Raw genomic sequence first — 25,850 nt, forward strand, 5'->3', positions numbered from 1 at the left:
CCTTCGATGTTGTCTTCACTGTGCCCGTTTTCACAGTTCTGGCTCAAACCTTGACTTGATTGTGTTAGAGAGGGTTCTCTAGGGAAGCAAAACATGGATTCTTTTGAATATTTATATATATGTGATATGACAGCTAATCAGTCCACATAGCAGTACAGCGGGCTCAGTCCAACTCACTTCTGTTTGTGAAGTCCTTTTGAAAACATAGACACACACTCAGGATTCTCACCTTCCCTTCTACAGTGTCCTGGTATACCTGGCGTACCTGGCCAAAAACCTGCCCGACACCTTCCGTGAGGCCAAGTTCCTGATAGCATGCCGGTGTTCTCTAGTGTCTGGGCCATCTTCCTCCCAAGGGAGCTCATGGTCGTTGTGGATATTTCCATCTTGGCCTCCAAGTGTGGGGCATGTTGGCTTCATCTTTGCACAACAGTGCTATATGATCTCCCTAAGGCCAACTAGAAACACATCGAATGGGTTAAGGAATAAAATATGCTTGGGAAGAAAGTGATCCACAGCTCTGTGAGCTTTTCTCATAGATTTTACAAAAATAATAAGCATAAGTCGAAATATAAACGATGCCTTCCCCAGTCAGCTTTTATGCCATGGACGCATCAGCTTTTGTTTTCCATGGCTTGTTGACTTCAAGTTCTGGGAGTGAGTTCCAATCCATAGGAACCTCGGGTGCAAAAGAACAAAGCCCGAGCCGGGCCTGTGCATTCTCACAGTTTGGGGACACTTGACTCTTGCATCCAGTTTTCCAGTCCTCTCACTGGGGTCACTTTCTTACTGCTTTCTTTCCTACACCTAACATGTCATCCTTTCCCAGGTACTGGTCCCTCTTGTTAGTAAGTCCAAAATAAATGAGATAACTCCTCACAATCTGAGTATGCTTCTCACAGAACTGATTTGCTTGTTCTACATCTCTAAACAGGAAGTAAAGGGAGGAGCCAACATCCTTGGGCGGGTCCAGCAGTGAACTCGCTGGCATTGAGGCCACCGGGAAGAGGGGCTTTGGTAGAAAGTCCTTGCGATCCATGTCTGAAAGATGATGAAAGAGCTGGTGACTACGCCAACCCCCCATCCCAGCAGCCACTTCCATCCATCTGCAAACCACCTTGCCCCGGTCAGGTCGCTGTGACAGTCCTTGTCGGACAGAAAAACTGCGGGGAGCAGCTAGCCTAAAAATCAGCAGCAGGTGCGCTTCACCACCATGTAGCTCTTCAAGCTGTCAGAAACGGGGTGGCCTAGCATTCACTTCTGTAACTCGCCTCTCGGTACTTTCAAACCGGGCACTTTTCAGTGAATAAACCAGGCTTTGACCGGTTCCCATGGACAAAATCCTGTGGCATACTTCCTCCTCGGGAACCAGTGAGGACGCCATGCGTGGGGCCGGACTCCAGGTTGGGGGACGAGCCCCAAAGTGGGCAGGGAGACAAGCCTGGAGATCTGCTTCTGCCCAGAGACCAGCAAGAAAGTCCTTTAAAGCACAGTTCTACTCGCTACCGCTGGGGGCGCAGCGGGCCAGTCTGACAACCCTATTTATTGGTTTGTTTTCCCTGTAACACATTGGTAGGTTTGGGGCGCCAGGTAGGGGCCCCGATGGGGCACGTGGGCAAGGGTTCAGCTGTGAACCTAAAGTGTGAGGCTTCAAGCCGCCAGCCCTTCCGGAGAGCGATATGAGTACCCTTGGGGCCAGGTGGGCTTTCCACCGCGGGGTGGCTCTCAGCTGGGGCTGTGGTCTTTCCTGCCACACACCAGGGGCTCACAAGGACCTCTATGACCTCACTGGCTCCGGGAGGACTTAAGGCCCTGCAGACGGCTCTTATTTGAGACGACAATGGCGACTCAACCTGACAACAACAGCATTGCTCTTGGGCAAACACCCAATTGCAAAGATTCACGACATTTTTATTCCCCGAACATCCAGCCCCGCGTCCGTCCCCACCGCCTCGCATCATGCCCCCGCCCCCATCACCCTCCCAGGACTGGAATCCACGGAACACACTCCTTCCCGGGCCTGTGTTCAGCCAGGTGGCTGACCACAAGCAAAAGCCTGCCACCTACCAGCAGGTAAGACTGGGGACTCAGCACACATTGTGGGGGAGGGCGAAAGCAGCCTGTGCCCTGCCTTTAGCTCCCTAGGTCCGTGTCAAAAGGGGGGCTTTGCCAGTCAGGCACCGACCTATTCTCTCACAGTTAGGAGGCCGAGGGCATTCCTCCAACACAGAATGAGCCTATGGGGCAGAGGGGGTTTCTGAGGCTAGCGGGCTTTCAGAGAGCAGGCAGCCTCAACTTTCTCTTTAAAAAAGGGCTGGTGAGGAGGAACAACTGACCTTACTGTTAACAGTTCAACACATAACCTGTGACACCACCAAGGAACCCAGTTAGGAGTTCAAATTCAGAGTTCTCTCTCTCTGTCTCTCTCTGTCTCTCTGTCTCTCTCTCTGTCTCTGTCTCTCTCTCTCTCTCTCTCTCTCTCTCTCTCTCTCTCTCTCTCTCTCTCTCTCTCTCTCTCTCTCTCTCTCTCTCCCTGTCTCCTTTTTCATCCATTTATGCTTCATGTGGTCTCTTAGAGCACAAAAGAGATGGGCTCAGAAACCTCTCTGCACTCATGTCGGAAACTCACTGCCATAAATCCCTGCTGACTCACAGTGACCCCACAGGACTTGGTAGAAGTGCCCCTTGGTGTCCGGAGACTGGAGCGCTTTAAGGGAGTAGAAAGCCTCATCTTTCTGTGGAGCGTGTGGAGGGCTGGGATTAGTCACTGCTGACTTCCTGGTTAGCAGACACAATGCATGACCCCCGGGAGGCCAGCAGGGCCCCTCTCACAAGTGTGGTGGTTGACAGCATGTTGAGAATGTGAGGCAAGACAGAAAAGGCCAACTATCACACAAAGGTGGGTCATCTCAAAAAACTCCCAAATCAAGAAAATTTTAAATTATCATTCAAAAAAGATCGACCTTCTCGGGAACTTGCCGGGGCAGTTCTACTCTGCGGGTAGGGCAACTGTTGGTCGGAGTTGGCCCGATGACAGTGGGTTTGGCTGGGTTTGCCCTGGTCCTCTGTAGGCTTCCAGTCTGCTCAGCCCTGAAAGACTCCATGCAGGAGAATGCGTCTGTCACATCTGTCTTCTCTTGCTGGTTGATGTGGACCGCTGACCATTGGGCGAGCAGTGGGTTGCTTACCTACCGCAATTTAGACGCTGGTGAAGAGTTGCCATGAGTATCTCTTGGGTAGAATACCTCAATTCCTAAGCCCCTCTAGGCGAGCCCAGTGTCCCGAACCAAGCAGAATGGATTGGCATGAGCTTCCGACCTTGGCAAGGAGAGGAGAGCCCATGACATTGGGTGGGGATCTCTATCTGGCCCACAGCTGTTGGATACTGGAGAAGTCCTGATGGTCCCCATGGGGGACGCAAGGATGGACAAGGAGGGGGCCTGGTGGAAGATTCTGCTCTCTGGAGCCGTCGCGGGAACCGTGTCCCGCACCAGCACCGCCCCTCTGGACCGGACCCGAGTGCACATGCAGGTGTGGGCGTGGGGCCTCCACTGCAGCCAATGGGGATTAGTGGGCGGGGCTTACCCGGTTTCAGGGTGGGGCTCTAGGGTATTGTTGGGGATACAGGAAGGAGATTGTGGTTTTGGTGGATGGGGACAAGGGCGAGAAATGGAGCCCAGAGGTGAGGGGGAAGCTTGGAGTGACGGGGGGAGCCTGATTTTTTCAATGGCGCTGGCTGCACCCAGATCCGAGGAGCTGGGAGCTGCAGGTGGGGCTGGGTTGAGAATGGAGAGGGCATCGGGGAGGGGTTTGTCCAAGGGTCAGGTCTTTTCCACCCTCAGGTGTACTCTTCCAAAAAACACCTTATGAACCTGCTGGGGGGGGTTACGGAGCCTGATCCAGGAGAGAGGCTTCCGCTCGCTGTGGCGCAGCAATGGTATAAACGTGCTCAAGATCGCCCCTGAGTATGGGATCAAGTTTCTCGTCTTCGAAGAGGTAGGAAGTGATAGGTGTCTACAGCCCCGCCCTCCGGATCACACGAGCCCGCCTTCCCAGCCCTCTGTCTCCTGTCCGAGTCCTCAGGCCCTCTCCAAGGTGGGCTTGAGGCTGGAAGGCCCCGGAGCTGTGCTCACCTTCCTCTCTCCTCGCTCGGGCCCGCAGTGTAAAGCTCACTTCGGGGAGTCCTCAAACCCCATCTTCCAGGAGGATGTCTTGGCGGGGTCTCTGGCGGTGGCCGTTTCCCAGACGCTCATCAACCCCTTGGAGGTAAGTGAGAGCCTGCTCAGTGGACGGCCTCGCACAATGAAGCGACTGCAGCCCCTACCTACTGCGCAATGACTCGTGTGCCCCAGGCATCCTGCACAAAGCACCGTGTTCGACCCTCACCAGGACCCGCCACATGATCTGCCGGCTCCATTTGGTTGGTGGTTACTGTCAGATTGGCTGTGATGCTAGGTAACCTGGCCATGGCATTCTTGGGCACCTCCTATGCACGTGACAGCTGGACTTTGACTGAGAAAGACTGAAGAAGCATCGATGCCCTTGAGGGATGTGGTCGGTTCCCCGGACTGTCAAATGAACTCCCAGATCTGCCAGAATGCTCTGAGAGGCAAGGATGGCGAGACTTTGGCTCCCAGACTTTGGCCATGTTCCTGTCCAGTGAGCAGGACCCACAAGGAGATGGGTGGATACAGTGGCTGCAACCCCGGCAGAAACATCAGAAGCACAGTTAAGATGATGTACGATTGGGTTGGTTCCTGCTGCTCCACTGAGTCCCTGTGAGTCAGAACCGAGTCCCCAGCACCTCACAGGAAGCACTCGCATGACAGCAGGGAACACTGCTCGGACAGAGACACTCAGTGCCCTTTGGGGATACTGTTAATCCATCTCTGGGAAGCTGGCCCTTGTGTTTTACTGACCTCCTCCTTTCGCAACCAGGATATCTTTTTTTATCACCACTGGGTTTCCTGGTCACTCAGCCAAAGTCTTGCTGTCCTCACATCTCAGAAGCCTCTGCTGGCATTGCCCTAAGCCGGGCTCCTCCTTCGGGGATCCCATCATCCAGATACTGTTCTTGCCAATACCGTCTTTCTTAGGCATAGACTGATTGCCCAACTGTTACGTGCATATGACGGCACCATGGCTTCCAGCTGAGTCCTGCCTGTGGCATTGTGGCTCTTGGACACTTCTCAAGAGGGGTGTTGCACAAGTGCCCAAGGCAGCCTGTCCCTTGAGTGCCTGATTGCGGCTCCAGTGGGAGCTAGTGGCAGATCTGAGCCAGACGGAAACCCTTGACTGCTTTGCTCTTTGCTCTTTGCGTCACTCTGTTGTTTCTTGGTCCAGTTCTGAGGTCGTTGGTTTCCTCTGTGGGGTGCCATCCATCCTGACGGCTGTAGTCTTTGATCTTCATCGGTAAGTACTTCCAGTCAACTTTCCTCCCAGCCAGCAAGGCTGTGTCCTTGGCACCCGGCAGGCTGCTCAATGGCCTTGCTCGGCTCCTGATTCCACGTACTTGTTGGCATCGCCCAGCATCTGGGATCACTGTCTGCACACAGGATGGAATCCTGAAGACAGGGAGGGGATCCGACATTGAAGCACAACTTCCCTGGTTTGAAACCCTGCGGTCTTCCTGCCTCTGCTCATATGTTCATATGAATGTGGGGACACAGCTGGTGTGGTTAAGGGAGCGTGAACATCAATTGTTTTGTGTTTCTGGTGTCCAGCGTGTAGTTGACGAGACCAGATATGGCTGGGGATACAATCCCAGACAGTACACCTGAGGCACAGTTACCACCCTTCAGTCAGGAAGGCTGGCACGGGACGGGAATGGTTTCAGCAGAGCTTCTAGACCAAAGCTTCCCAGAGTGGGTGGGCTTGAGCCTGGAGGGAGCACGGAGGGAGGCGTGCTGAGAAGACCCAGTGAGGCTGCAGAAACAGATCCCTACACATTATGTGGGACCATTGGCTTTAGTAGTAAAGTGTTGCATTGCCAGCGGGTCATGATTTTGTTCTGAAAGGGGGTAGAAAGCAAAGTAAAATTGGGCACAACTCTTGTACCGGATAAACCAGGAAGCAAGGGCTGGCCATCTACTTGCCACACTCGTGTATAAAACCCTGGGGGGTTGCCTCCTGACAGATGAGGTTAACAAACCTGGAGAGTGAGTGTCTGTTTCCCTGGGGCGGGTGTTTGATTTGAGGCAGGGCTGGCTCCAGGGCACTTAGCCCCATATGTCCCACTCACTGCACTTCCCCGGGCCCCAGAACAGGGATGCCCATAGGGGTTCTGAGGACCCTCCTCACCAGTGTCCCCTTGACGACCGTGGAGAGTCTCACCGACCTCTGAGGGCCTGGAGGCCCACCCCGTTGTTGAGCTTTGCCAACAGGGCTCCTTGCACAGGGACAGGGCATGAGTCCCCCATGAGACTACTGACAGGAGCTCCCTGGCCTCCCTGCCTCCACAGGTGCTGAAGACCCACCTCACGCTGGGACGCACAGGCCAGTACGATGGCCTAGGTGACTGCGTCGGCCAGATTCTTCGCCGCGAAGACCCGGCCGCGTTCTATAGGGGTTATGCGCCCAACATGCTTGGCATCATCCCGTATGCCTGCACTGACCTGGCTGTCAATAAGGTTGGCAGAGGTGGGGGTGAGTTTGCTGTAGCCGGCATTGACGTGGCCCAGGACTAGGGCCAATTCTGAGCCTTCTCTGGCCCCCTACCCCTTGCAGATGATGAACAACATACGGGTAAAGAGCAGAGGGGATAACGAAGAACACAGCCAGGCTTACAACATCTACACACAGACGGTGTCCACAGTGTGTGGCCAGATGGCTAGCTATCCCCTGACGCTATTAAGGACCAAGCTCCAAGCAAAAGGTCTGCCTGCCCCTGATGAGACCCACTTTGTGGCCCCACCAAATGCCCTCAGCACATCCCACACCCCCATTCTCCTTACTTGGCACTGACCTCTTAGGCTGCCATCCAAATGCCTAGAACTCATACTTCCCCAAAAATCTTAACATCTTGTGCCATTTACCCTCAGTCCCAAAGGTGATCTAGTCCTGGGTGACACACACCTCGACCCCGCCCCCACCCCGTGCATGTTTTCCTCCTGACCTTGTGACACAACACTTGCTGAGGAGATGGTGGCCAACTTACTCATTCCCGTGTCGGAGGGAAGTTGGGAAACCCGGGGCTGTTTCAAGGGCCCCGTTTGGGGAAGGGCATCTCTAGGCCTTCCTTCCCTAGCATATATCGGTGGACTTCAAACTTCCAATTAGAAGCTGAGCCAATGTCCCAAGGATAGACCACGCAGGGACCCCAGGACACAGGACTCACACCCCCAAAGAGGCCAGCTTGCTCAAATAGACTCATGACACACCTGCACCATACATTCTATCCGGAGATTCACATTGACCCAAATGGACAGAGCAGAATGACTCCTTAAGGTCTCTGAAGTTGTCCATCCTCATGGGAGCAGAGAGCTTCAGCATTCATCACTTGACACTGACTCGGGAACCCTAGAAGATGGGGTGGAATGCCATTGTGGGTGTCTGGGACTGTACCTCAGCCATTATGGGAGTAGACAGCCTTGTCTTTTTACCAGAGAGGCACTGGTGGGTACACACTGCTGGCTTTGAGGTGAGCAGAATAGACTCAACGCACTGGGCCACCTGGGCTCACTTCACCTTTAGCAGCTCCTCCTCACCAGGGTCCCCAAAACAACTCCTCAGATCTAATTCCCCAACTACCTTAATCACCACAACCCAACCCATCTGAAACTCTCAAAACAGACCAGAGCTCACTCCCTGACCTTGACAAAGCCTCTCTCCACAAGCCCCCTGAACACATGCCCAAGGCCCTAGCCAAACATAGGCATCCTCACCACAGTCACCTCTTTCAGGGGAATTGTCCAGAAACCCTTTCCCTACAAGAGCGCCTGAAAACACCCTGAATGAAGTCTTTTGTTGCCGCCTCCACACTAGCTCATTTCCTCTGTAACATTCCAGACTCCAGGCTTTTCCTATCAGCACCCCAACACCCCCACTTCCTTTATTCTATGTGTAATAACTTGGCCTCATTCCTCATAGATACTGTGGAGGGCTCAAAGCCCAGCATGCGGGCCATTTTCAGAGACATCGTGGCTGAGCAGGGCTGGCCGGGGCTCTTCCGAGGCCTAACACCCACTCTATTAAAAGTTATCCCGGCTGTGGGCATCAGCTGCACGGTCTATACAACAATGAAAAGCACCCTGGGAGTTTAGGTGAGAGCCAGACCACAGGTACATAGGGGTGATTAGGTGGGGACAGTCCCTTCAACAGTACATGATGTGACACCCGCTCCTCCTGACAGGCTCTCCTGGGGAGGACATGATTGTGTCCATGGAGGTGCCTGAAAACTCCAGGAGCAGGAGTAGAAGGCCAGCATGTGGTGGAAACCGCTGGTGGCAGACTGGTGGCCAGTTCTCTGACATGCACTGGCAGAGGCCCAGGAACCAACCCAACAACTTCATGCAGGTGAGGGGCTTTGGAGAGAACTGCCATCTCCCGAGGAGTATATGAACTTTGGATGAAAGGGTGCCAAGTGACGGTTGTGTAATTAGGTCAATTGAAAGAGATATCAGACAAAATGAAGCATTCAATTGCTCACCTCTCAGACGTCCAGGATCTCAGCTGTCAGATCCTTGCAGGGAGGGGGGATATATTTCAGGTTAGGGCTTATATACACGTTGGGGACATGCAAGCCCCCCTGGTTCCATTGTAAATGGGAGGGGTTGTACCTTCGGCATACTTGCAATAGGAAGGGACAGGCAAGGGGTGTACACGCCACAGTAAGAGCAGGTACTAAGAGTATCCATGTGACAAGATTGGCGGCCTCTAAGGACCAGAAGGCAGCCAAATCTTGTACCTCCTGGAGTTGGCTTCACCTGGCTTTGGGGCTGTCCTTCAGGGGAACAATCCACTGTCCCACTGATCAGGGAGTGGGCCCCATCTCAGGTGGGACAGACTATATAGTCTGAATGCTCTAGATGGCCATAGCCCTCAGGCAGGAAACCTTGAAGCAGTTCACCTCCAAGTGACTAGCCATTGACCATGTGTTAGCAAGCAGCATCTTAGGTTTGGATAAAATATGAGGGAACAACCTGGGGAATAACCTACCTGTATGCGACACATTCCCAGCACCCTTGTGTCCCTGCCCAGGTCTACTCCTGCAAAACCAACAACCTGGATATCCTGGGGGACCTGTGGAGCATGGTCAATGCAGGTGCGGTCCACTCAATGTGCTGTGGCAATGACATGAACGTCCTCAAGGGAGAAACTAGAGGGCACACAAGTTGATCAAGTTCATGGCCCATGAACAGGAGGGAGCTGTGAGCAGGCCTGGCATGGTAGGTAGCAGTGGGGGCTGGGTTCTTGGAGGTGAAGGGGCACTGCTAAGGCCCTGACACCTGTGCCTCCCACCCACAGGTTACATGGGCCATCCTGTGCCAGTAAGACATTCTGTGTGGACAGGAGAGCTCAATGGCTGGCTGCATGGCTAGTGCCAGAAATCAAACCTATATTCCAGAAAAGAAAGCATCATTGATCCAATGGAGGTGAGGAGGAGCTTGGGCCAACAGCAGGGGGAGCCCCCATAGCTGCTCCTGAGGCAGCACTCCTTTTGGAGCGTGGCAATGGGAGATAGGGTATCCAGAGAGAGTGATCAAGTGCCACCCTGTTGGCACCAACTCCTTGGATCCCAGAAGCCACAGAACAAGCCTTGCCTGTTCCCATGTCTTGGCCTCTGTGCTCCATAGCTATCTCATTGGCAGGTTTGAGAGAATAGGTTAGCAGGCATTTCTTCCTCTTCTTAGATTGGAAACTCTGCTGACCACAGTCTAGCCTGAAGTCCCCACTGCCAGATAGGTGGCAGCTTCTCATGATGTCTCTTGTCTTAGAATGGTCCCGGTACTCTCCAGGTGCTGAAAACGAAGTTGACCCTGTGCCGGATGGGCCGGTACATGGGACTGCAGGACTGCTACCAGAAGATCCTGGGGAACTGGGGTCCTGGGCCTTCTACCGCAGTTAACTGACCAAAGTGCTGGGGGTCTTCCCCTATGCAGCCATCGACCTGGGCCTCTCTGAGGTCCTGGGGCTGCTCATCCCTGTCCGCCGAGTATGCCGCAGGCCTGCATCAAGGATACTTCCTGTTCCAAAGCGTCCAGGACTCTCCTCCTGGCTCCCTACCTCTGACAGGGACGCCTCTCAGCCTTACCAGGCCACTTCCTGGCTGTGGGGGACAGAGGGGAATGAGGAGCCGCCCTTCTCTGTCCAGACCCCTGCAGTTTGACACATCATGGGACATGCTTTGTCCAATCCTCCCAGGGACTGTCTTGTGGGTTGCCTCCCGGTCAATCTCACTGAATTAGGACTGGCTCCGGATAACTGCCCTAAAGGTCTGATCCATTTCCGTAACCAAGTGGGGCCACAATACGAATTCAACAAGGATCGCGTTGGCCAGAAAATGGGACTTTCCATTCCCATATTCTCCGCGACGTTCACAACTTCGGTCATGAAACCTCAGAATGGTCTGAGATTCTGTACGTTCATGCCATCTTTTCCTCTGCTCTCGTCCCCCTTTCTGTGCCTCCTGCCAAACCAGCCAACGTCCTCCTTTCTCAATCCCCTGTGGTGGACTCTTCCAAACTCCGGAACCTCCCACCACCGCACACACTTCCCATCTTTCTGATAGCTTGGATGTTTTGTTCTTCACACTTCCCGATCCTCCACCCTAGTCCCTACCATCTCCTATGAGTCTGGAACCAACCCCACCACCTTCTCAGCCTTCAGAGCTCCCCAAACATCTGTCTCCCCCTCCGGACCCCCTCCACTCTCCTGTTGTTTGGGGTGGAAGACCCTATCCCAGTTCATGCGCTCTTCTCCCTGATGGATCTTTCTCAAATAGAAAAATGCTTACGGACATTTTCTAAGGACCCCACTACTTGTTTTAAAGACTTTCAAACCTCACACAAACGTATGACTTAACATGGATGATCTTTATATCGTCGTTACGTCTACTCTTAACCCTGATGAGCGAGAGCAGGTTTTTTCAACGGCACAGCAGCATGCAGACAGGTCCACCTCACAGGTGCCACCATGCCCGTAGGCCCTCAGGCGGTCCGTAGGGGGACCTGACCTGATCTTATCAAACAGATACCCATGCTGGCTGAGAGGGCAGAGCTGGCCGAGACCGCTTGATACATGTTCGTTGGCCACCTTACACGCCATCTCTCATAAAGCAGTTAAGTTTGACAAGCTAGGAGAAATTACCCAGCAGCCAAATGAAAACCTCGCACCTTTCCCTTCACACTTCACTGAAGCCTTAACACAGTATACTTGGTTGGACCCCACCTCTCCAGCCAGGGCTAATGTTTTAGACACTCGTTTTATAATGCACTTGGCAATATTCAAAAGAAACTTAACACTGCAGAGAATGGCCCTCAGCCCCACATCCGTGACCTGCTCAACATGGCCTTTAATGTTTTTAATGTCTGAGAGGTACAGGCTGAGGGAGTACATGAGTCCCAAGCCCACCAACAGACTAGTTGGCAAGCCCAGGCTTTGGTTGCCGCTTTAAGACCCCAGCTGAGCATTTAACCTTCCAGCATCTTGACGCCGCTTTAAATATAGCCAAGAAGGGCATTGGGCTAAACACTGTCCACAGCTGTGAGCAACGAGCAAGACTTGCCTGGGGTGCGGTCACAAGGGACACTGGAGAAGTGACTGCCCCTCAGTGCCTATCGTCGGAGGGACTCTCTCTCCAAGCCCTGACCTGCCCTTGGCACTGTTCGACCTGGCCAATGACAAGAATGAAGATGCGTGGACTCAACGACCCCAGTGACCCTGGATGAGTCTCAAGTGACTATCAAGGTAGCGTGCAAAGCAGTCTCCTTTTTGGTAGACACAGGAGCTACCTTCTCATTACTTCTTTCCTTCTCGGGCCCCACCTCTCCTTCCCAAATTATGGTTGTCGGTATAGATGACAACCCATCAAAACCTTTGCTCACCCCTCCTCTGGTTTTAGATATAGGAAAGTCCTCTCTTTGCTATTCCTTCTAAATGATGCCTTCATGGCCTGTGCCGTGGCTGGGTAGGGAATCTCCTGTCTAAGCTGGGAGTTAGTCTCCAGTAGAAATGCTTCCTACCCACCTCTCCTTCCCCAGCAAACTTTTTGCTAAAGCTCTCCACCATTGAGCCTCCACCCACGCCCTCCACTGCTCCACTGCCACACCACATAAACCCTGAGGTGTGGGACACTTCCCGACAGCTTGTCGCAAAATATCATCCCCTTAAAGACCCTTCCACGTTCCAATCTCACCCCTAGTTTCCAATCTCCCTCACTCACGGAAGAGGCCTGAAACCCATCATGCAGCGCCTCCTATGTATCCAACATATTGTGCCTGCACACCCTGCGTGCAACACCGCTGTCTTGGCCGTCAAGATGGCATATGGGTCCTACTGCCCAGTACAGAACTTGCACCTTATTAATGAGGTTGTAGTCCCCACCTACCCAATGGTCCATCACCCCTGCACTATCCTGTCTTGTAGTCCACTTGACAACACCCATTTTACCATATTCGACCTGAAGGACGCTTTCTTTACTGTCCCGCTGGATGCTTCCTGCTAGTTTATCTTCACATGGGAGGTCCCAACACCACAACCGCCTGCCAATATGCCTGGTCCGTTTTCCCCATGGGTACCACGACTCGCTCTGTTTGTTCAGCCAGGCGCTAACCACTGACCCTCTGCACTGTCCCCTCTCACCGTCCATTCTGCTTCAGTAGGTAAAGGACCTCCTGCTGTGCAGCACATCTGAAGCCTGCTCTCTGGAACATCCTGCCCAACTCGTGTGCTTCTTAACTACGGAAGGCTATAGAGTCTCAGGAGCTAACGCCCAGCTCTCATGTAAAACCATTATCTACTTGGGGCTGCAGCTCACTCCCACCACATGGGGACTGACAACAGAAGGTCACCAGGCAGTGAGCGAACTCCAAACTCCTCAAACCGCAGACCAAATACATTCTTCCCAAGGCTTCGGAGGACGTTTCAGACATTGGTTTCCTCATTTCCCCCGTTACCAAACCCCTTGTACAAAGCGGCTAGGGCCACCCCTCCTGGCCACCTTGACTCTGCCCACCTTGACTCTGCCCATGGTCTCCTTCGCTTCCCACCTTTGCATATACCAAAGCCCACCAAACCTTTTTAACTTTATACTCACGAAAAGCAAGGTATATGAGTTGAAGTCCAGACTCAGTCCCGTGGGCCTGCTCTGTCCTCTGTGGCTTATTTGTGTAAACAACTGGATAGGATGATCAGGGATTGGCCATCTAGCCTCCGGGCTCTGTCAGCAGTTATCTCCCTAACTAAAGGAGCCTTCAAGTTAACAGTGGGAGAGCCTATCCAGACGTTATATCCCACAGACTGCAGGACATCCTCTCACATCACGTTCTTTCTCTACTCTCTACAAGCCACTTGGAACAAATCCACCTTGTTTATTGAAAACCCTAACATGACCCTACGCCAGGCTCCCGATTTGAACCAGGCAACTCTTTTGCCCCAACTCCCAGACTCGCTGGAGCCTAGAAGTCACGTTTGCACACAGGCAATTGAGGAACTAATGATGCGCAGTCCCAAACTCTCTGATCCACCGTACACTATTCCACATCTAACCTTGTTTGTTAATGGCCGCCTGTGCTGTCATCTCACTTGGTTGAGTCTGGGAAACAGCACACCTCCCCATCGGAACGCCTTCGCCAACGTAAGAATTATCATTCGCATTTGAGCTCTCTCTTTAACTAAAGGGAAAACATCTAATATAAATTTTTTGTTTTCAGATTCTAAATATGTGTTCCTTACAGCTCATTGTCACGCCACCATCTGGGAAAAGTGCGGATTTATGACCACCAAAGGGTCCCACATTGGAAACTGTCAATTAATAGCCAATCTCTTACAGGTTTTTCAGCCACTGAGAAAAGTAGCTACTATTCATTGCAGAGGACATCACACCGATACCTCTTCTGTCACCCAGGGAAACCACCAGGCAAATGCTACTGCAAGAAACCGCACCGACAACCCGACTAACGCAGCCCCAAGTCTCTCGTTCACCATCCCCGACATGCAACCCTCTTACACACCCCAGGAAGAAGCCACCCTGAGCGAAAAGGGAAGACAACTCAAGAACGGTTGTTAGTTCTCCAAAGTCAAATAACACTAGCCACACAACAAGCTGAAGACTTCTTCAACTGAATGCATTCCTCTTTACACATTGGGCCCCGTGCCTTGTCCCAATTCTTGCCACCAATCTTATATCAACCTCAACGAACCCAGCTCATCCAAAATGGTAGTTCCTCTTGCTCCATTTGCAAAGCGGTCTATACCCTACGTGCCCATAAACCAACTACGTGGCCTACTGCCAAGATTGTCAGATCGATCTTACTCACATGACTAAACGCAAAAATTTCCGAATCCTCGCATGTGGAGATACCTTTATAGGTTGGGTCGAAGCTTCCCAACTACACGAGAGACAAGATATAGGTACAGACATTCTACTCACCCAAATCACACCCAGGTCCTCCCCAACTCCACACAGTCAGATATTGTCCATGATTCAGAACCCAAATCACACAGATCTAACTTTCTCTGAACATTAAATGATATTTGCATATTCCATACAGGCCTCAAACTTCAGGAAAGGTGGACAGAATGAACGGAAGTATAAAATATATTCTGTCTAAACCAGGGATTCCCAAAGATTTAAAGAGAGGTCACTTCACTGTCCCTCAGACCTGTTGGAGGGCCAGACGATAGTTAAAAAAAAAACTATGAATAAATTCCTATGCACATGTACATACCTTATTTTGAAGTAAAAACAACAGGGCAAAAACCCTTGGCAGACCAGATAACTGTCCTTGGCCGGCAACACATAGCTCACGGGCATTAGTTTGAGGAATTCTGGTCTAAGCATTCCCAGGAACTTCAGGGCCTGTGGGTACACTTACTCCTTCTTGCCTTAACTCAAATCTGAAGCACCACCCCAATACCACGCTCTCCTTCTTTTGTAAGCCCATTTGAACTTTTGTGTGGCAAAGTCGTCCCCATCAACCACAACCTAACAACCCAAGCACCACCACTAGGATACCATTAACCTTTTCTTTCTCTTCTAAGAAACTGCTCCAGCAGCATGCAGACCGGTGTCTGCCCTCACCCCCCTACTCCTACACGACCTGACTTGCGAGGAATCAGTCCGATAGACTGTTCTGCTAAAAGAACTTGATTCTCAGCCTTGACAACCTACGTGGACAGGGCCATACCCTCTAATGCTCACTACTCCCAGCACAGTCAACGTCCTTGGTGACCCTATCTGGCATAGTCTCACCAGCATAAGGTTAACCCAACACAAGTCATGACTGGTATTCAACCCAGATTGTGGGACCTACTACCCTATGCTTTCTGAGGGGACCTCCTGCTTCTCATACCTAGCATGTGCTCTGACGGTTCTCCGTGTAGACCCACACATACAACCTTTGGTGCGTCCTACTCTGCTCCACGCCAGGTCTTGCACGTGTGGCAATTCTTCCTCCATGGCCGCGGTGGAACTCCTAACGGCATAAGGCATGCCATCAGTAGAGCCCATTGCGTCCATTGTGGGTGGCGGCGATCCGTTTGCCTTCGCTTCAACATCACCTTTCTTCGTCCATTAATCCCAGGGGCCCCACACAACTTCAGCGAGCAAAACAATCTGGTCCTCTGCTCTCTACATGAACAAAGCAGTGTTGTAAACAGTTCCCAGAAACAGACTTGGTGTCTGCATATTGTTCCTAGTTGCAGCATCCGTGTAATGCGCACCACTACTCTATCCTTCAGAGTTACACCCTTCCCAGAAACCAATGTGGAGAGTATCAAATATATATTGCAGACCCCTCGGATCCAAGGTGGGGAAAAGGCATCACGGCCTGTTTGTATCCACACCGCACCGCTGCAAAGCCCTCCGCCATCCTATCAATCCAAAGCAGTAGATTCAATTTCCCCACCCACCAAAGAGCATTGATGAAGTAGCTAAAGACAACCATGGTAATGAACTTAACCTATTAGCCTAACTTACACACCAGGACAACAACACTAACCCCTTCCAGTGGGTAAATCTGATCCAAGAAACAGCCCTTTAGTTAAATGCCTCTGGAATAGAAAATGACTCTTGGTTCATCTGCGCCTCCCTGCAACGTCCACTGTTGGCTGCAGTTCCGGTAAGCTCCCTCCCTTCAGCCAAAACCAGCAACCCTTGTCCTGCCCCATTCCTAAGGTACCATTGTTTGCACCTGAACGTCAGGTTGGCATCAGCTAACCCCTGTGTTATTTATCATCCACAAGACATGTGTCGAGCCTACCCTGCAATCACAAGGAGACCATTAAAGGCTCACTTCAAGCCCCCTAAGAATCATCCTCTGGTGCAATGGAGCCCTAACAACATGCCTCAATTCTTCCAGCAGTGCCTACTACCTCCCAGTAACAGTAGTGCACAACTCACCATGTAGAGCCAAGAGGAAGTCTAATGACTGTGGGACCTGCACGTGCTCTGTGGCTCTAACACCAATTGAGAAATTTATCAACCAGTCCTGGGAGATCCAGCCTCATTTCCTCCTTCCCCACAGCTGTCGTGACTCTAGAAGCTATAGGACAAATCATCATTCAGCCCCAAACCTTTAAGGACAAAGTACAATTCATGATGGATTCCACTTCTAACTCGCTGGCTTCCCTCTACAAACAATTAACGTCCTTAGCCCAAGTCACCCTACAAAGTCACCGAACCCCTGACTTAACAGCAGAGAAAGGGGGGACCTGCATGTTTTTTAAGAATATTTTTACTACATTAATGAATCAGGTACGGTTGGGGAGAACATTCAAGTGCTCTACATCATGTCGAGGATTAGACAAAAGGGCTCCACGGGCACTTCCTCATGTTTTTCAAACTTCTGTCATGTCATGATTTATACTCCTTGTTGGGCCCTTGGCAATAATTTGTGTACTGTTACAGTTGCCTCCCTGCGTGTTTGCAAATTTGCAGGACGGGATGAAAGCCATCTCCAACCTGATCTTCAGCCAAATCCTGCTTTACCCTTAGAGTCTGCTGCTGGCTGGTCCGGGCCCCAGATTTTAAAACTCTTAGATCTCCTCGTCGTCCCGCCTCAGCATGATGTAGTTCACGATCAAAGATGATGCCCATTACCACTATGAAGACTTTGGGAAGTTTGGCCGGGTACACGCTAGGCAGCCTCTTGTACCAGCTTCTGAAGAAGACAAAAAGCCTGCTGAACTTTGTAACTTTTGCCTCCAGAATTTCACAGAGCCCATCTAACAGGCAGGGGTCACACAGCCCTCTCTCCTGAGCATTCTCAGAAGCACGTTTGCAAAGAACAAGATGATTTGCCAACAGGTCATCCCCAGACCCGAAACGTGCAACCCCCGCCAAAACCTGCAAACAAACACAGCACAGGAAACCTCCCTCCCACTTATAAGCCCACATGCCTTTGTCTCACACCCTATATATCTCCGTCCGCCCCAACACCCTGACCTAACACACTGGGTTGTGGAACTCACCCAGGAATCTTCCCTCACCTCAATAATAACTCACCTCTCTATACTTCTCACTCCTGAATAAGCCTTGCACCCTCCTGCGCCTCCATCTCCAACCTTTCACTCTTCCTCTCCCCTCCTGTGTTTGCCCCTCCTGGGGTGGGCTGGGGAGGACACGGCTGTGGAGAAGCAGAGCCCAAAGGGCTTTTTCGTGTGGTGCTGTAACCACAGAAGGGGGCAGGGCTTGGCACTTGAAGGGCCACCACAGTCTTCCTCAATTTAGGATGTTGGGTGCTTGCCCAGTTGTTGGCCCCAGGCTGGGCTTGGCACCTTCCTCTAACAAGTGTGTCTGTGCCTCTCCTCATCTCCCCTAAACTCAGTCTTTAGGTTTAGGACCCACCCTCTACCTAGATGGATTGATTACATGATGTCTCCTTGCATTTGGAAATATGTGAGCCACGAGGTGCCTTGGTAACGTAGTGGGTTACTCACCGCAAACTTAGTTCAAAACTGCCAGCAGCACCTCAGGTGTCATGAGGAAGGGGGGAAGCAAGGGCCTGATTGGAGAGCTCAAAGTTTCCTTTTTTCTGGGAACACCATTACCTAGAAGCACCTGAACTTCACGCCCACCAGGGGTAGGGCCTGTCCAGCCAGACCCTGAGGGCGTTAAACCCAAAATTATGCCTTGCTGTATCTTGTAACGATTGCACATGTCACATGCCAATGTGTAGGTTCCTGCCAATCCAGTTCTCCCTGTCTCTTAGGGGCCAATCTAACCCACAGCAGCTGTGTTTTCTGTCTTTCTTTCTTTTCTTCTCCTTCTTTTTCTTCGTCAATTTATAGGGGCTCATACAGCTTTTATTACAATCTATCCATTGGTTCAAGCATATTTGTATATTGAATGCTATTATATGCAAAACATTTTCTTTCTACTTGAGCCCTTGGTATCTCTCCTCATTTCTTTTTCCTTTCCTCCTGCATAAACTCTGGAAAATTTATGATTTTTTTTTTGCCTCTTGCATTGACTGGGTTTTCCCTTCATCCACTTTGGTATTCTCTATGCACCTGGGAGTTTGTCATAGGTAGATCATTGTGATCAGATCCACTTTCCTCCTCCCAGCTAACCTTTTCCCTACTGGTATGATTACTCTCATTATTGGTCCTGAGGGGTTTATCTGTCCTGCATTCTCTGTATTTCCAGATCTCACCTCTACTGATGTACATGCTCTGGTCTAGCCAGACTTGTGAGGTAGAATTGTGGTCATGATAGTGGGGGGAGAGGGAAAAGGGGGAAGCCATCAAGAACTAGAGGAGAGTTACATGTTTCATCAGTGGTATACTGCACTCTGACTGGCTTGACTCGTCCTTGTAAACCTTCTTTAAAGGGATACCCAATCATGTACAGATAGCCTTTGGGTCTCCACTCCACACCTCTCCTCATGCATATTGATGGGATATTTTTTTCTGAGTCTTTGATGCCTGATACCTGTCACTGTCTACACTTCATGATCAAACAGGGTGGTGTGTGTCTGCCTTGTGGACGTTGATGCTTCTCAGCTAGATGGCCGCTTGCTTCTCTTCAAGGCTTTAAGACCCCACGTACTAGATCATTTGATACACAGGCACCATCAGCTTTCTTCATCACATTTCTGATGCACCTACTTTGACTTCAGCAATCCTGTCAGGAATGTGAGCATCATGGAATGCCTGGTTGTTAGAACAATGTGTTCTCGTGTCAAGGGAGGAATTGAGTAGAGACCCAGTGTCCACCTGGTAGCTTAACACTTAAGATATAAATATATGTGCAGAGATCTCTCTCCCTATCGTTACATATAGTATACTCACATGTGAACATGCTGTGTTAAGGCCTTTCTAAATACCCTTTGCGTCCTAGTTCTTAACTCTACTTCCTTTCACTTTCCTCTTGTCCCACTATCATGCAGGACCTTCATTCAGGGTTCAGTAATTGCTCTGGTTTGCACTGCCCTTCATTTAGTCCCACCAGGCATCATACACCCTCCGTGCCATTGATTTCAGATCACTTGCTCCCTTTTACCTAGGTCTGTTCACACCCACTGCCTTTATATTGCTGTCCTCTCATCGGAGTACCCCTGGAACCGTGGGTCCCTCTTCTCTCCAGATTGTTCATCCGGACTATCTAATCTTGATAGACATGGGGAGACAATATTTAGTCCTAAAAACCAGGTAGAACAAAACAAAACAAACAAGAACCAACCACGCAAAAAAGAAGTCTATAAATGCTTCCAGGTCTGTTTGTTGAACTTTGGTGTGTTTTGTAGTCTTGTCTGATGGGGTACAAAGGCCTGAGCCCCAACGTCTATTTGGATATTCTTCTGGGCCCTCATTGCTTTGCTCTCCTGGCAGCTGTGTTGTGCACCATTAGTGTTGTGCCCCCGCGTGTTGAGGTCACATCTGACACAATCCCAGCACTGTGTTTCCAGTGTGGTCCCCCTTAGTGCTATGGATCAGTGAGGCATGACATGTCTCATGATGGGGCTGGTTGTCTGGTCCTCTCTGTGCATTGGATGTTTTGAGCAGGAATACCTTCCCCAGGACTTGGTGCACGAGGATGCTTTCCACACTCTCTCCTTCCCTCTTGCTTTGCTCCTATGTGCTCTGACCCCAATTGGGCTCTCCCTGAAGTGTAACTTCATTGCTGTCCTCTGACGTGAATTCTATGGGGGATTGGTGTCAGGTTGTTCAAGTTGTTGGAATCGGGTTTGGGGGCGATGCCACAGACCTTCTGGTTCCTTGCTTCAGACCAGTATATTTCATTCACATCTTGACACATCAGGTTGAACTCTGATACCTCTCTCCCTCTCCTGTGGAGGTATGAACAACACCCACCCCTTGTGTGGCCTACTACTCTGCTCCCAACTACCCATGTGTTTCTTTCCCCCTACTTTTTAGTTCACTGCCATATGCATCCCAGGATTGGGTCTGGGCCCTGGCGAGGGACCTGGACCACCCCACAGGAATGGATGTGTACAGGGACACAGCAGAGCACAGTTGGAATGTAAAGGTGACGGCTGTCTTTGGTATCCCCACACCCATACATTTAAGTGTTCACAGGCTGCAGGGGCAGTGGGAGCATCGAAGGTAAGTGGTTTTCAATTGAATGGTTGCAAGGGTACCTGGTTTACAAGGGGAGAGTCTACATGAAGTGGCAGTGTTTTCAGGGTGAACACTTTCCTGCTTCTCTCAATTTCGGAAGACCTAGCTGACCCAGCACGACACGGTCCAGTACAACAGGCTGCAGAACTACGTGCAGCAGATGCTGGGGGAACCCCAGGTTACTACAAAATGTTATCTGCCCAATGGGCTGGGCTTCTTTCCCTACCCAGGCTTTGACCTGGCCAACTATGAGGTCTGGGGTCTGCTCTGACCTCCACATCACTTCCTCTTTCCGTAGCTGTCTGCCTCTCATGGAGTCGGCTGGAAAGGACAAGGCTGTGGAGGAGCAGAGCCCCAAGTCCTTGAATCCCTGGGCTGTGGTCACAAAAGGCAACCGGGAGGCACTTCACTGGCAAAAGTGACTTCCACAATTCAGGATGTTGGATGCTCTCCTGGTTCTTGGACCCAGTCTGACATGGCGTCTTTCTCAAACAAGTATCTGTGTTTCTTTGATTGACATGGTTTATAGAGAGACAAAACCAGGACACTTAGGATTGTATAAAGATTTACATACAGAAATACACAATGCATGAAACAAACAACTCATTAGTCTACAGGGCAGTACAAATGGCCCACTGCAATTAACGATTAAGAGTCAGCTACTATACTAGAAGTTCAAGTGCTGCCGGTGTAAGTCAAAGAAGCAGGCTCTCTGACCAAAAGCACCAATCAGCACGGCAGGTCACCAACAGTCAACAAGATGACAGGGTTTGACAGTCCCCAGCGAAATGAATGTATACTCCAGTAGCATGGTGAAGCAGGCCTTGAAGGAACCTCAAACTACAGTGCCACAGTCCACAGGTTAGGTGACTCATAAGGAGTGTAGCTTGTAGGTTGAGGCAGAGAACCAGCTAAGGCAACCACACATTGGTCTGATCAGCAAAGAGCAAGAGACAGGAAAGGCAAGACTCTCCTAGCTGTTTATCTCTCCCCCATTTAATTAATCCCACATGTTCATTGGCCACGTTGGCACGATAAACCTATGCCTATCACAGTGTCTCTCGTCCTCTGCCTAGAACTCAGAAAGTCATGAGGATTAGGAGCCACTCTCTTCCGCGATGGATTACGTGATGTTCCCTTGCATTTGAGAAGCTGGTAGCATGAGGCACCTTTATGGTATGATGCGTTACTAACTTAAGACTTAGCAGTTCAAAGTGACGAGCTGCTCCCCGGCAGGAAGACGATGCTTTCTATTCCTGGGAGGAGTTACACTCTCAGAAATACCGTGTCCTGGAGGAGTAGCTAAGAGTCCGGATGGATCGAATCAATGGCATGGTGGGAGTCCAGTGAGAGCATCAGTTGGCATTATTAAACCAAATCCAGGGTTGGTGAATCGACTTGGGGCTCACAGGTTTTCTGAGTCTGTGAATCTTTCTGGGAGCCACAAGTCTTGCTTTCTTTCCAAGATGAGTTTGAATTGTCAACCTTGCAGTTAGTAGTGGAAACGCCTCCCTGCAGCGTCACAAGGCTTCCTTGGATCCATCGTGGCAAGTAATTGTATCACATGCGAGATCACTCGGGGGCAGTGGCAGAAAGCGTTCCTCCCATGTGTGTGACCCAGGATCCATACATTCCGGAGCTCCTACACTCCCCCACCCCCACGGCCTCCCCGGACAGCTAACCCTTTCTATCAGTGGAGGGCTTCTGGTTTGTACTGTGCTGCTGAATGGGTTTCAGCCAGACCATGAGATAGGCTGAGTTTGGGAAAGAGATCACCTGGCCTCTCTTCCTGGTCTCACCCAAGCCTGGATGCTCCCCTCAAAGCTGCCCACCATAGGGGCCCCTGGGGGGTCAAAAGAGTGGGGAAGCTGTTGCAGAAGCTGTGCCCTCACAGCATTATGCCAGCTACTACAGTGTGACAGACAGTTGGATAACAGGGGCTCAAAACACCCCTAAGAGTACCTCTGAGAGGAGAACAATGGCCTCCCAGGTGCTGAAGACTCGCCCGACACTGGCTCCCACAGGCCATTACAAGGGGCCAGGCGACTACGTCTGCCAGATGCTTCAACACCAGGACTTTGCCTCGTTTTATTGAGGACATGCGCCCAACATACTTGGTCATACACCTGCACAGACCTGGCCGTAACAATGTTGGCCGAGGTGGGGGTGTGTATGCTGTAGGAGGATGTGGTGTGGCCCAGGAGTAGGGCCCATTCTGAGCCTTCTTTGGACCCCTGCTCCTTGCAGATGGTGAACGACATGTGGAAAATGAGATGAATGGATAACCAAGAGCCTAGCAAGGCTGAGAACATCTGTACCAAAACAGTCTCCATAGTGTGCAGCCAGTTGGCCAGTTATTACCTGACATTAATAAGGACAAAGATGCAAGTGATAGGACTGCCTACCCCTGATGAGGCCCACTTTGTGGCCTCCCCAAATGTTCTCATCCCCTCTCACACCCAAATTCTCTCTACTTGGCCCTGGCTTCTTATGCCACAAACCAAATGAACTCATACTTACCCACAAATCTAAACATTCTGTCCCATTTTCACTCAGTCCCAAATTTGATCTAGGCCCAGGGTACACACAAACAGCCCTCCATGGATACACACCATACATGTTTGGAATTATGCCTCATGCATACACTGACAGGGCCATACATAAGATTGGCAGGGCTGGTGTGGCCCAGGGCTACAGCCCATTCTGACCTTCCTCTTCCTCCTGCCCCTCTCACTGATTCTGCACAGTTTCTGCAACACAAGGACGAACATCGCATACTCAGCAACCTGGGGGCAAACATCTGCATTGTGACACTGTCTACAGTCCATTGCCAGAAAGCCAGCCACCCATTAATAAGAACGAAGATGCAAGCTGAAGGGCAGCCTGGCCTCTATGCTGCCCATCTTATACACCCACTAAAATCCTCCAATTGCCGGCCCACTGCACCCAATTCTCTATACTTGAGTTTGGCCTCGTATGCTTTCCACCGACATCCTCCAAGTCATACATACCCCCAAATCTGAACTTCTGCCCAGTTTTGTGGTCCGTGGCTTTGACTTCAGGCACGAAAATACATCCCCCTCCGTTCCAACAATGGTGTGGGCAATAACTTGGCCTCGTTCCCCTAATTACTGTCGAGGGCGATTCCACAATGAAAGTACTCATCTGGTGAATCCTGGCCCAGCAAGCCTGACATGGACTAAACAGAATCCTGAACCCACCTTACTCAAGGTCATTCCTGCACGAGCAATCAGCTATTCGGTATAAGAGCAAAGGAAGACCACCATCAGAGTTTAAGTCAGAACTCAACCACAGGCACAGGATCAGAAAGAGACAAAAGGGCAGAGTCGACTGAGTCCCCCTCGTCCTCAAATCTTGCTGTTTCATCTGTGTGGAACAGTTGTGGAAAGAGAGTGTGCTGGAGCTTTAGGCCTGGAAGATGCTGGAGCCTCTAACGCTGGAGTTCAGGTCGGGACTGCAGTCTGGATCCTGCCAGGAATCAAAAGACATGCTGTGGACTCAAGAGCAAATGGGGAATTGGGAATCAGTTGGCAACTAAAGGGTGAGCTTGGCCGGGTGTGCCTGGGATGCCGGGCCTAGGAGGGGAGCTGTGACTTCCAGTGGCACTGTCAGGTAAACGCTGGCCTCCTAACTGCATGGTCAGTGGTTCACAGACCTCACATGCTCTTTGAGAGAAAGAGGAGGCTGTCTGCTCCTATTAAGTTGGATAGCCTGGGTAACCCCATAGAGGGCATTTGTAAGTTACTATCTACTGGAATCCCTGGTTTTCATACCTTTAGAAAGGACCCGGGCCCTGGAATTCTTGAGTCTGGAAAGAGAATGGGGACATTTTAATCACTGATTCTAAGAGACCAACAAGCATCCCCAGGTCCAGAAGGAGGAGTCCTTGTGATTCCTGGGTCTAATTGGGGAGCATGGATCCTTAGGTTTGAGGGGGCTGGTGGTAGGCCCCTGCGGTCCCCAAATGTTAAAGGGAATGCCCTAGGAATCCCCAAATCGAGGCTGGCAGCTGAGATTTCCAATTCGAAAACAGGAATGAGGTACTGGGGAATCTCTAGGATTAGAAAGGATGCCAGGGTACCTGTACCCTGAATCTTGAAGGCAGTAGAACATCATGACGTTGCCAGGGTTCCGCAGATAAGATGGAGGCTAGGATCAGATTTGTGACCTCCAGGCCTTACAGTAAGGGGGGCGGGTGGCTTTACAGGAATCAGAAACTCGGATCCCACACTTCTTGGAAGTTCCCTGAGCCCTCGGTCTTTGAATTTGGCAGGGAAGCCCGCAGCATGGAATTCTATGCGACTTGGGAGAAAAGCGGGTGAAGAGTATTTTCACCCAAGGAGGCATGTCGGAGGGAGGAATCCAGAATGACATAGGACAGCTCTAGTTTTCCTTTACTCTGTGACCGTCATATTCTGGAAAGACCTGATCCTCAAGCCCACCGAGTGCCAGGCCTGCCTAGCTGGATCACGAGGGTGGTAAACCAAAAAGTCAAGCCTGAATTTCCATATCCCATAACCAAGGACCGTGTCGCCTCCCTTTCCCATCTCCTACAACCAATCCAGTTCCCCCTCTTCTGTGAGATCGCACCCACTGTAGCCGGGTTTTCCTTGGCTCCCACCAAAAGCAAGCACTGGATCACTTCCATTGCCATTTCTTACCAATGGTGTCAGGCATCCAGGTGCAGGCGCTCACCTCAGCCATTGGCTGCATTTAGAAGTCAAGTCTAGAAAAGGATTCTGGTCACGGGGAAAGCAATCCAGTCTCAGTCCAATCGCATCCAGACGACTTCTCCGTGGACTGGTTACAGCCAGCTCGGGCCTTCAGAAGGCCGCCCTCCATTGGTGGGGGTCGCGACCATCGCCCCAGCACCCGCCAAGTGTGTTCACAGAGGCCTTCGAAAGCCTTGGGCTCAGCACACGTCAGCCCTCGAAGCCTTCGCTCTGGTCCCAGAGCGCGAGCTCCCGCTTCATGTGGCGCCATGCTCCTAGGTCAGGTCGGTTTGCCAACCAAGGATGGCTGCTCGCAACCCATTGGCTCTCAGAGATGTCAGGTCCCCCGTGCTCCCGCCTTCTGACCGTCGCTGC

The 25,850-nt window shown here is 51.2% G+C and overlaps 1 pseudogene; it reads left to right on the forward strand.

Annotated features, from left to right (window-relative positions):
* Positions 1–1,959: 1,959 nt before the first annotated feature.
* LOC142444623 (calcium-independent mitochondrial carrier protein SCaMC-3L-like) lies at positions 1,960–10,070 on the forward strand (annotated as a pseudogene).
* Positions 10,071–25,850: the final 15,780 nt, after the last annotated feature.

Source organism: Tenrec ecaudatus, chromosome 1, assembly GCF_050624435.1.
Source record: "Tenrec ecaudatus isolate mTenEca1 chromosome 1, mTenEca1.hap1, whole genome shotgun sequence".
Classification (NCBI taxonomy): domain Eukaryota; kingdom Metazoa; phylum Chordata; class Mammalia; order Afrosoricida; family Tenrecidae; genus Tenrec; species Tenrec ecaudatus.